Consider the following 11631-nt stretch of genomic DNA (forward strand, 5'->3'; position numbering starts at 1 on the left):
ATCCTAAGCTTGATATTGACTCACTTCTTTATTGGAAAGTACATTCTGTATCAAAATTCTATTATGGATATGTTATACAAGGTGGCGCAAAATTAATTATCCAACTTGGGTTTTGAATAACTTTTTTATTAAACAAAAAAATATGTTGAGGATATCTTTATTTTGACCTTTACCCGCTTCACTGCTTTTCTGTTTGTATCCTGCAGCTGTCTAGTTCACTAGTTTCAAATAAGTTTGCAAATATTATATTATAACATTTTTCGATAGGGTGACTAATTTTGCGCCGTATTGTACTTTAAAATATCTAATTTCTTATTTGTTTACATTTTTTATTCAGGGGAATGCAAGAAACGATTTTTCAGAAAGGCGGGCTTAACTATACAAGCAAATGACCTGCGGTCAAGCTTGACGCCTAGCACCGTTGATGCGCTAATTTTTCTTAAACACAATTTTAATTTAAGTAGATTTGGTTGACCGTAAATATATAACTTTAATATAAATGCACAGTCAAAATAATTAAGTTTGGCTTGGTGTGTACAACTGGCGCCGCACAGTGCGGCCGATTCCCGAAAAGCTGGCCAAAACTCAAAAAATTAAGTAATTGATTCAAAATTTCTTACTCGGGGGTTGTCGGGGTCGCTGATTACGAATTTGATCTTAAAATTGTGAAAATCCACCCCCTTCCACCCCTATTGGCCACCCCCTCACGTGAAATAGCGTATATTCTAGAACATAATCAAGATGCATGTAAATTTATATGTTTTCGGGGTCGAAAGGTAGCAAGTGGTAGCAGCTGAATCTTGTTTTATTCAGTAACCATTACTTTTTTGAGTAGCTTTAACCCTTTCGGTACGGAAAGCCGCTAACGGATATACAAATTATTTTATATGTTTAATAGTTGCAATGGGTGAAATAAAAGTGTTTTGTCCCATCAAAATTGTATTCGGTTAAAAAGGGGCGGTGGGAGGGGCTGGGACATATATGTCCCGTCAGTATTTTTATGGACGCATTTGTCCCGTTTAGTGTTTTATGATCCAATACCTAAAATATTAATACCATTTGGTTTTATATAAAAGTTTGTTTTATTATGAATTCAACATATATTTAGTTTCAGTAAAGTGAAAAGAAGAAAACAATGAGCAAGTAATACAGTCCTTGCATAGAGGAATCTGGCATTCTTCGCACAGTGTCTTTATTCGCCTTTCTCTATTTTGTTGTGCACAACCTGTGCAACGCCTTCGCTTAGCAATGGGAACAGGAAGATGACCTGCAGATAGTTTCCTTTTTCTTCCAGATGTGCCAGATCGACTAACAGCAGCCCTTTTTTTACCTTCGGCTATCATATTTTCCGCCAGAACGAGTGGATTTTGTCTCCGTCCAAGTTGGGAACTGAGTACCCAACAATTTCCCACTGACATCATCAATAATCGGTAAAAGACTTTTTTCCACCATTTGTTAGATTTCCGATCCAGCTCATATTGACCTGCTATTTGATCAGCTCTGTTCACTATATATAGTAAATATTACAATCATTCTATTGGCAACTACCTATGTACAGAGGGTTATGAAAGTGAAGCAAAATGCATCCCACGCTTTTAACTCTAATTTGAATTATTCTATTTGTATCTTAATTTTTGTTATAATTCTGTTCTGAGGTAGTTGACTATGACTGATCGTTCGATTTGCTATTACTTCATTATAGGTCTCTTTGTCATTAAAATTTATTTTATACTTTTTAGTTCGATTGGCAATAAAAGCGTGTTTTTTAGTTTTCTTAAACAATTTTTTATTTCTCTGTTGAATCACAAAGAAACCAAACAAAACTGTTCAGTATAGGTCTTAGGGAAGTAGCCATAGGGAATGACCGATTTCAACCATATTTAGAATTTTTCTTAACTGCAATTGCCTAAAACTTAACTGCAATTGCATTAACCTATAATCACTCCTTCTATATTTTCCTATTGTAAAAATATATGAACCCGTATCTCTGTGCGTCGTGTGTTTATAAGTAAAAGGATGCAAAGACATCTACTTTCGCCATATTTGATCTATTGAGTATTCTAAAAGACTTATCATTATTTTTATTATTTTAATTTATGATAAAATCTCAAAAAATTAAAATGTTTAGTTATTAATCTTAAAGGCGCTTATTTGAACCGAGTGCTCGGCCAAAATTAATTTTCAAAACTTACTTCCTTTTCCTTTAAAACCCGTTTCTGCATTTGTATAACAGTAAACTAGTCACACAATGGTTCTAAATTTTCCACTTGGAGTTTAGTAAATTAGAGAGCTAACTCAATTGGTACAATGAGCTACATACATACTTATATAGTAGCTATGTATATATGTCCACAAGTGCTTAATGCACAACATATGCGCAAGAATGTACGTATCTGTGTATTTCAATAAAGAGTTTTGCAATTAGTTTGATTGGCAAGTGATTGCCAAAATGTAACCAAGGGTACCAACCTCCTGTGATATCTGTTATTTTAGACATAAGTCCAAATGTTTGGGTTCAAATGCTCGGGCGTTACCCCGCAGCGCGTGTGCTACTAATTGGATGCATGATTTCATTGATTAATTAGATAACTACGTAATTGGAGAACCATTGCGCAATGCACTAATTACGTTTGCAAATTACATATGTTGCGTATAAACATCCTATATGTATGTACAGTACTCACACAATTTATTCGTACACTCACAGTTTATAAACAGATACACCTGATAGTTAGCACGATTTATACAACAGAACAAAACTTTAATATATTCGTAAAAATAACATTTTTATTCTATATTTAAGGAACAACAACTTTCAAATTCATTTCTGGAATTAGGGAACTTAAGGTAATAACGAAATAAAACACAATTTCATGCAAAAATATTATTCGTACTTAGCCATAAAAAGAATATTTTATTAAAAAAAATAAAAGAAAAATCGAGTCGTTGGGCTGCCTTTAGCTTTAATAACTGCTTTGAAACGTCGATGCATATTGTTTACCAATTCCCACTCAACACTTAAAGCTGTTGTTGTTGTTGTTGTTGTAGCAGCATAAACATTCCCCATATTTACATACGGGGAATGCTGCTTGGTTGACAGTCCTTGGCCGGATATAAATCCGGGTCGTTTCGGTAACGTAGAACCGACTGTCGTGGAAACTTAAAGCTGTCGTTAATGACACCATTGATGTTATTTTGTGCTTTCAGATTCTCATTTCCAAAAGCTCTCAGACATGCTCAATTGCGTTCAGATCCAGTGATTGAGCTGGAGTTTAAAGCTGCTTACAGTGCAGTCATTCTTGCACGAAATAAGATGAGTGCTTTGGGTTATTTTCTCATTGAAACAAGAACGCTTTAGCATCCAGTCTAAGTTTAACTTCGCTATCATGCAAATTATTCTTAAAAATGTTTAAATACAGATGTTTGTTCATTTAATCATTAATAAAAACTATTTTTCATGAGCTGAAAGTGTACGAATAAATGTTTTGCAGCATTTTGCTACGTCTGTCTGCTTTCCTCGGAACCTTTCCGTGTGAGTTGAAATAACGGGAGTTTTGTTTGCGGCAATTCATTACGAATAGGAAATTAGAACCCAAAAGAAATATATTGTCACAGCAAATATTTTGCGCAAAGTTAAAGTTTTTTACGTACTACGCAGGGTGTACGAATAAATTGTGCCACCACTGTATATGTATATCGTATAACTAGGAAAATCTATTTCACATTAAGTATTGTGAGTATGCCTTTTTCGAAGGCAGATAATATTAATTTTCTTAAATATTCGGTGTTCGATAATTTTCGTAATCAGTAATTGCCTATTAATGTAAAATAATTAAAATTTATATTATATATGACACATAACAGTTAACAAAGCTGCTAAGTAAGATAAATATAATTTTTAACAAAGTATTTTATGCGTATTATAAATATGTACTAGGTTGTTCAAAAAGTTTCAGGTTCGATAAGAAAAAAAAATGTTTATGGTATGAAATACACTTTATTATTTAGTATAGTCTATTCAATGCACTCCATTCGCTCCATTCACAGCTGTTATGATCTCATCATTTAATGAAAAACGCTTAATGAAACACGCATGCATTTTTTTAGGTCTGGCAACATATGCAACTCGCTTGGGGCCAAATCTGTTTAATTGATAGATTCGTTGGACTTCAGCCATTGTCAAAATGCTCTTGAAACACGGTGCATTGTCCTGATGAAAAACAATTTTTTCTTTTGGAAACTGGGACGTCTTTCACGCTTTTTTGCTTCAGTTGATCTAAAAGGTTACAATAATATTCAGAATTTATTGTTTTTCCAGTTTGCAAGTAATCCTTTCGCATCCCCAAAAATTGATGCTACCACCTTCTTTGGACGGTTTTGGACAATAGCTCGTTTCGGAGCCAAAGCAGCAAGTTCACTTCACCTTTTAACCTCTTGTTTTGATTCAGAATCTGGATGATTGACCCAAGTCCCATCCATAGTGATGAATCGACGCACAAAATTTACTTAAACCATTCGAAACGCTCTAAAGTCTCATTCGGATGTGTTTTTGTTCCATTGTTAGCCAATGCGATATCCATTGTGCACACAACTTTCTGAAACCCAATACTTTAGTCGAAATATTGCTTACACTGCCCATGGGATGCCTAGAGCTTCTAATAAATCTCTTGCCGTCACTTGACGATTTTTGAATACGATTTCCTGTATTTTTTCTACGATTTCAGGTGTTATTGCTGTTTTTGGACGTTCTTGACGTAGACGGTCCTCAAGGCTTGTACGACCACGTTTAAATTCAGCAACCCATCTCTCGTTTGTACTAATTGATGGTAAAAAGTCATTCGTTCATAAATTTTCGTTGCTTTCAAACCTACCAAAAATAAAAATTTAATCTCTGCACTATACTTGATTTTTTTCGCTCGAGGAAGCTTTTAAGGTTAACAAAGCCTCAGCTATCTTCTCCTTAGCTATACTTCTATACTTGCGGGGCTCGGATTTCGGCATCTTAACTCTCATTTATTTTCTTTGTCTGCTAATATATATATATATATATAACTGGCACGTACACCCTTTTTGGGTGTTTGACCGAGCTCCTCCTCCAATTTGTGGTGTGCGCCTTGATGTTGTTCCACAAATGGAGTCACCTACAGTTTCAAGACGACTCCGAACAGCAGATATTTTTTATGATATAGCAGACCTTAATATTAGCCCCCCTAATGAGCTTCATTAGCACTATGAAGCAGGAGGTAAAAAAAGAGGGCGCCCACGAAAAAGATGGATAGATGACGGCGAATTGGATCTTAAGGAAATGTACGTACACAACTACACAACTGCACAACTGGAGAAATGCAACCATGGATAGAAGAAAGTGGGGAAAAATTGTTGATGAAGCTATGGACCACCACGGATTATGAATATAAGAAGAACAAGAGCTAGATGAGGTTTTTAAAGACATTTAGTGTAGATTAAAGATCTAAAGGACCCGTTAGGTGATCCAAATAATATGAATGGATACAAACTCTACAACCAAAAGTATACGACGCGATCGACCTGTTCGTGATGATAGAGGAAGAGAAAATAAGCCCGTTTTTCAAATATCAAGCGTTGAAGAGTTTAGCTTCCCTTGATGTTTCAAATTGGCGCCGGTTAGCGTAAAGAAACAACGACTGGCGTAATTTATAAAATATAAAACAAGTAGTATTGTTTAAAAGCGCGCGGAAAATCACAACCACCGATAGTTCGTGAGCTCGAGCACCTTAAAGTTAATAAAGTTTTTGTTGATCACAACATTACTATAGCATCCGCCGCGTACTGAAAAATGATCTCAAATCAAGCCTTAGAAGATCCAAAAGGCGCAATATCTTACAGCAAAGCAGCAACAAGTCGGACTTAAGAGAGCGAAAGAGTTACTTCGCTTGGCCGAAAGCGGTCAATTTCCGAACATTGTGTTTTCTTACGAGAAAATTTTTCAAATTAAGCAATTCGTAAATTCCCAAAACGATAGGGTTTATTTGACTGACCGTTCATACGAGAATTTGAGGTTGGCCACCATTTTCTTTGAGCCTGGCGTCAAGGTAAATGCGAAATATTATCGGGGAAGTATTCTGGAGGTTGCTTTGAAGCCTTGGGCAGATAAATATTTCAGTGGCAGAGCATGGACGTTTCAACAGGACGCATCGTCGTCTCACGAAGTTCGAGTGAATCAAGAATGGCTAAAAAACAACGTTCCGAACTTCATAACGTCCACACAATGGCTCTCAAATTCAACAGACGCTAATCCGATGGATTATTTCTTTGGGCCATTTTGGAGAGCAAGGTCCGAACTAAGAGATTCACCAGTCTCTAGGCGCTGAAAAAAAACGTTGTCCGCGAGTGGGCCAAAATACCTACAAGTCACATTCGGGCAGCTTGCGATTCGTTTCTGGACCGTCTCAAGGCCATAGTCAAGGCAAATGGTGGTCATATGAAGCAAAAGTAAATTGACTCTTAATTGTGTCTTACTGTATTTTCACACATCTTTTACTTTGAATTGAAAAGGAGTAATTTTCTAAATTTATGGTATTTTTAATTGATTACACTTCGAGTGCCGGACCCTGTACAGATGGTATCAAGCCGTCATAGCCGAGTGGGTATATTTGTTTTTATCTTGCACCATTAGACATTAAATAGCAACTAATAGAAACATTTTTTTCTTATAGCGGTCGCTTGAGAAGTGAATGCGGAATGAAATTTAATGAAGCGAGGGGCTCCTACTGTTGGGACGCATATAAAGACTGCCATCGTAAATTAAGTTATGTCATAAGGGGCAGCAAAAACGACGTTTTGGAGAGACTTCTGCCAAAAGTTAGAAAGCGCTTCAGATACAGCAGACTCCTGAAAGTTGTGTGAGTCCTAGCTATCTCATGATAGAGGATGACAATTGGATAGCTAATAGTGAAGAAACACTAGAATTACTAATGCAGGCGCAGTTTCCAGGATATCTTCCAGGATATAACTAAGATAACAGAATTCGTTTTATAGTTCAGAATTGAAATCCCCCAATAGATTTTATAACGGAGGGTATGGGCTTGGTAAAAGTGGTATTAATTCCTAAAGCAGGAAAAACCACACAAACGAAAACAAAGAGCTTCAGACTGATTAGCCTATCATCTTACTAAAATTCTTACAGCGGTTGCCGCGTGCGCGTATCAGAGGAAAGATTAGCAATAAGCTATCACATTCTCAGTATGCATTCAGTAAAAGTGAATCAATGGACATAACGCTTCACTTGCTGGTTGACACACTGAAACCTAGAAACCAATCATCTTTTCCAGAAACGGCAAAATATAGGCGGAAAGGTAATTTGCAAAACACCTCACAACATTGTGTGATATTCAACAAAGATCGCTCAATAAATCACTTTGGTGTAGTAGTGGAAGGCTAGAAGTAAATCCGGAAAAAACCAAATCTGATACTTTTTAGTAGGAGACATACGACGCGGCGTCATAATGGGCTATGAGCCTGACTATGTCGCTTAGTAGACAACCGCTAAAACTTAACCTCACTTATAGCGATCGTGCTTCAGCTGGCAACGTTTAGCCTCCTTATTTATGTCTGTCATTAAAAACTCTCCTAAAACAATCGGTGGCATAAAACTGTAGTCCACCCTATCAAATCGCACACCACAAGTTGCAGAAGGAGATTGGTTAAATACATAACAAAGCTTGTAAGCACTAACTTTATACATACATACATATGCACATAGATATAAGCATGCATGCATGTATTGTGAATATCAATGCCTTAAACGCTCAATTTAGCCCTGACTACACATGTAGTAAATCATAATTGCACAGTAATTAATGCTGCCAAATCTGTAAGTTGATGAAGTCGACGCCATAAATCTTCATATGCAGATGCCAAGAATTTATGAGCGCATATACTCGCCTATAAGTATACTTAGAGCCTGTAATATGTAACTTTGTAAATTTCTGCTAGAAAGTCCCCTGCAGAGAAAAATACTAAAATACTTTCAGTTTACTTTGCTGCTGAACCAGTTCGTGTGTTATCGTTTTTTATATTAACATGTTACATGTCCAATTATCCATCAACAAAATACCAGTTCATGCTAACCAAAGAAATTCTAGTCCAATGTGTTTCGTAAATAATCAGTTGTATGCTAGTTTTAGACAAGTACTAAAACGTCTTAGAGCGTCTAGATGTTGTTTTGAAACAAAACATGTAAACATTTAGATTCGTTCAGATTTCGCTGTTTTTATTAGAAATACGGCTCTTAACAATTATATGTGAAGAATTACATCATTTAAAGGTCCACTGTCCACAGTTGATTCACGAATGCCTAATTGTTGAGAAAATCGTAGAATTATCGTAGTTGAAAGTTGTTCAGCAACACTTTACGCTACAGCAGCAATATTTTCCTCAGAACTTTCAGTTTTTGGTTTGCCACTCCTTTTAATATCCTCCATAGAACTAGTTTCTTGGAATATTTTCACCAACCTTCGAATTATCGACTCATTCGGTCGATTATTTCCACCAAAAAAATCATGAATTTTGTGTTTTGTTTAAGTTTCAATAATTTAAAGCGTTGTTTTGTCGTGTAAGCATCCATACTTAAAACTGTACAAGTACATCTGTCTAATTGACAAATTTCAAAGATGGCACACAAAAAGTACCATCTAGAAATTATTCACTATTTTTATAGTGCATACAGAGTAAATGGACTCTAAAAAACGAATCGATTGTGTTTACTCATCACTTGCGTAAAACTAACTGTTAGTAAAAAAAATACACATATTCACAGTGTTTTGTAACTTCTACGAATTCTTCACAAATGGTAATTTGTCATGTTTCGTCCATGTCACTTTAAATTGTCCGAAAAGTGCCTTAACTTATGTGTTAAAAAGTTTAATAGTAAAGAAAGGAATTGTGTCGCTGTCAAAAGCCAAGAATGGTGTCATTATTTCGAAAAAACCTTGCCTTTCACTTCGAGATGCTGCGAAACAGTTCCACATGTCGAAAGATTACGTCCAAAAAAAGCAAGTTTACGATCATATAAAATGATTGTAAGGGCCAAGCGAAATAATAAACAAAACAAGAATGCTAAAACAAGTGCGCAAAAATTATACAGTTAAGACATATATAAATATGGCTGTGTTGTTATAGACGATGTAATATACGTCAAAGTAGACTTTAAGCAGATTCAGGGTGCTGAGTTTTAAACTGCAACGAAGGTGCAGGAGTTGCAGATGCCTTTACGGTAAAAATGTTGTACAAGTTATCTACAAAATATTTGGTTTGGCAAGCCATCTGCCAGTATGGTATGAAAAGCAAAACGTTTATTACCACGGGCACTAAAAATCAAGAAATTTATTCGAAGGAGTGTTTGCAAAAACGTTTGATGCTTTTCATAAAACAACATAAAGACTCATTTCTCGTCTGGCCCGATTTAGTTGATTATAGCCGTCTTGCCATGAAATGGGAAAGACTGACCAATCGACAGCAAGATTCGAATGATGGTTTCGGGTCAGTGAAGAGCGAAGATCGACGTCTTACAAAAGCGACCATAGCAAATGAATTGGAAACGGCATAATTTAAGTGCGTGATAAAATTGAGCTTTGTTTCAAAGAAAATCCCTAAATCTTTTATCACATCAGGCGAAGCAAGATATGTATAATTAATATGACAAAAGCTATTAAGGGGGCTTTAAAGCTTAGAAAATGTGATTTGAAGACATTTTTCAATATTCAGAAATAGACGATTCATAAGGCATCAGGAAAATAAATTATTGAGCTCAGACTGCTGAATCACTGGAATTTCTTATTCCAACATTAACTTTTAGATCATCGCATAGAGAAGAAAATTAGCAAAGGAAAAACACGAACAGAACAAATAACGAAGGTCTTAAAATAATACACCAGCGGTGGAAATGAACTGTTTCGAAGAAACTCCATCGATAACTACAGTACTGCATCTCGAATCCAATCAAGAAAAGTTAAATGAAAACCGAGACAATGCCTAAATTCGTATGGGAGATTTTGTCAAAGGCTTTAGAGAAATCCGTGTACATCGCGTAATTTTAGCAACCACTCTAAAAATTTATTCATCCAGGTTGAGGTATTAGTGGGTAAGAGGATCCCGTTTCCATGAAGATTCAATTTTTTGTATTGATGTTTATAATTGGACCAATTACTTTCTTGTCATGAACCCATAGCTTTGCAGAATATATTTTTGATGTATATTTGTCCGAATGACATGTGGTGGTGGAGACGCAAAGCACGTTATGCTGCCTAGTAAAAAACATTTGAAGTTGAAGGTACTTACTTCAGAAATATAATGATAGTTAAATTTCAGCTTCATGTTTTATGTGTTACAGGGATTTTTATGCAAATAAGTAGAGAATAAGGAAGCTTAGCAACCTTAGTTGTGGCATAACTAGTAAATACCACAAGGTTATGCAAGGGTGTTGAAACAACTCAAATGGTATGAAATAAAATAAATGGTGTGAAATAATTATTAATTTTTTTACGTTCGAAAGCTTAAACTAACCTACGGTAACAATATGAATCCCTCCTTCTTATTCAATAAATTGTATGCAAATTTTAATTAGTTGTTGCCTTTATTTGATAGACTTGGATATAGGATTTTTGATCAATGCCATGCATTGTTGCCTCTCGGGTGTGTCTTAAACTTTCTTATCTACTGGCTCCGACACTTGAAGTGTAACCAATTAAAAAGGCCATCAAATTAGTTGGGGAAATTACATTTATTCAATTCAAAGTAAAAAATTTGTGAAAATAATACAAAATTAAGAATCAATTTACATTTTCTCGATATGACTACCTTTTGCCTTGATTATGGCGTTGAGACGGTTCAGAAACGAATCGAAAACTGCCCGAATATGATTTGCAGGTATTTTGGCCCACTCGCGGACAATGGCTTTTTTCAGCGCCTCAAGACTGGTGAATCTTTTGGTTCGAACTTTGTTCCCCAAATTGGCCCAAAAAGAATAATCCGTCGTACTCGCGTCTGGTGAATTTGAGAGCCATTGTGTGGACGTTATGAAATTCGAAACGGTGTTTTTTTAGCCACTTTGATTCACTCGAGCTTTGTGAGACGGTGCCTAGTCCCGCAATGTTTGTCTGCTGACGACTTCAAAGAAACCTCCAGAACTTTCCCAATAATCTTTCGCATTTACCTTGACGCCAGGCTCGATGAAAACGATTAGAGAGCGCGGTTTCAGCGGCCCAATCCACTACCTGTGGCGGGTGCTGTCTCCTGGTGGCCAATCGATGACTCAAATTTTCGTTTGAACGGTCAGTCAAATAAACCCTATCGTCTTGGGAGTTTACGAATTGGTCAATTTCAAAAATTGTTCTCTCCAGAAAACACAATATTCGGAAATTGACCGCTTTCGGCCAAGCGAAGCAACTCTTTCGCTCTGCCAAGTCTGGCTTGTAGCTGCTTTGGGGTGAGATCATGCCTCTTTTTCATGACGGATCTTGTAAGGTTTAACTTTGAGATCATTTTTCAGTCTGCGGCGGATACTACGGTCAGATATTTTCAGTTCTTCCGTCATTTGATTGGCACTTCGCTGGGAGTTGGAGATTTCGGTCAAGCCGCTTCGTCACTTTTTGA

This window comes from Anastrepha ludens, chromosome 3, assembly GCF_028408465.1.
Source record: "Anastrepha ludens isolate Willacy chromosome 3, idAnaLude1.1, whole genome shotgun sequence".
In the NCBI taxonomy this organism is placed as follows: Eukaryota; Metazoa; Arthropoda; class Insecta; order Diptera; family Tephritidae; genus Anastrepha; species Anastrepha ludens.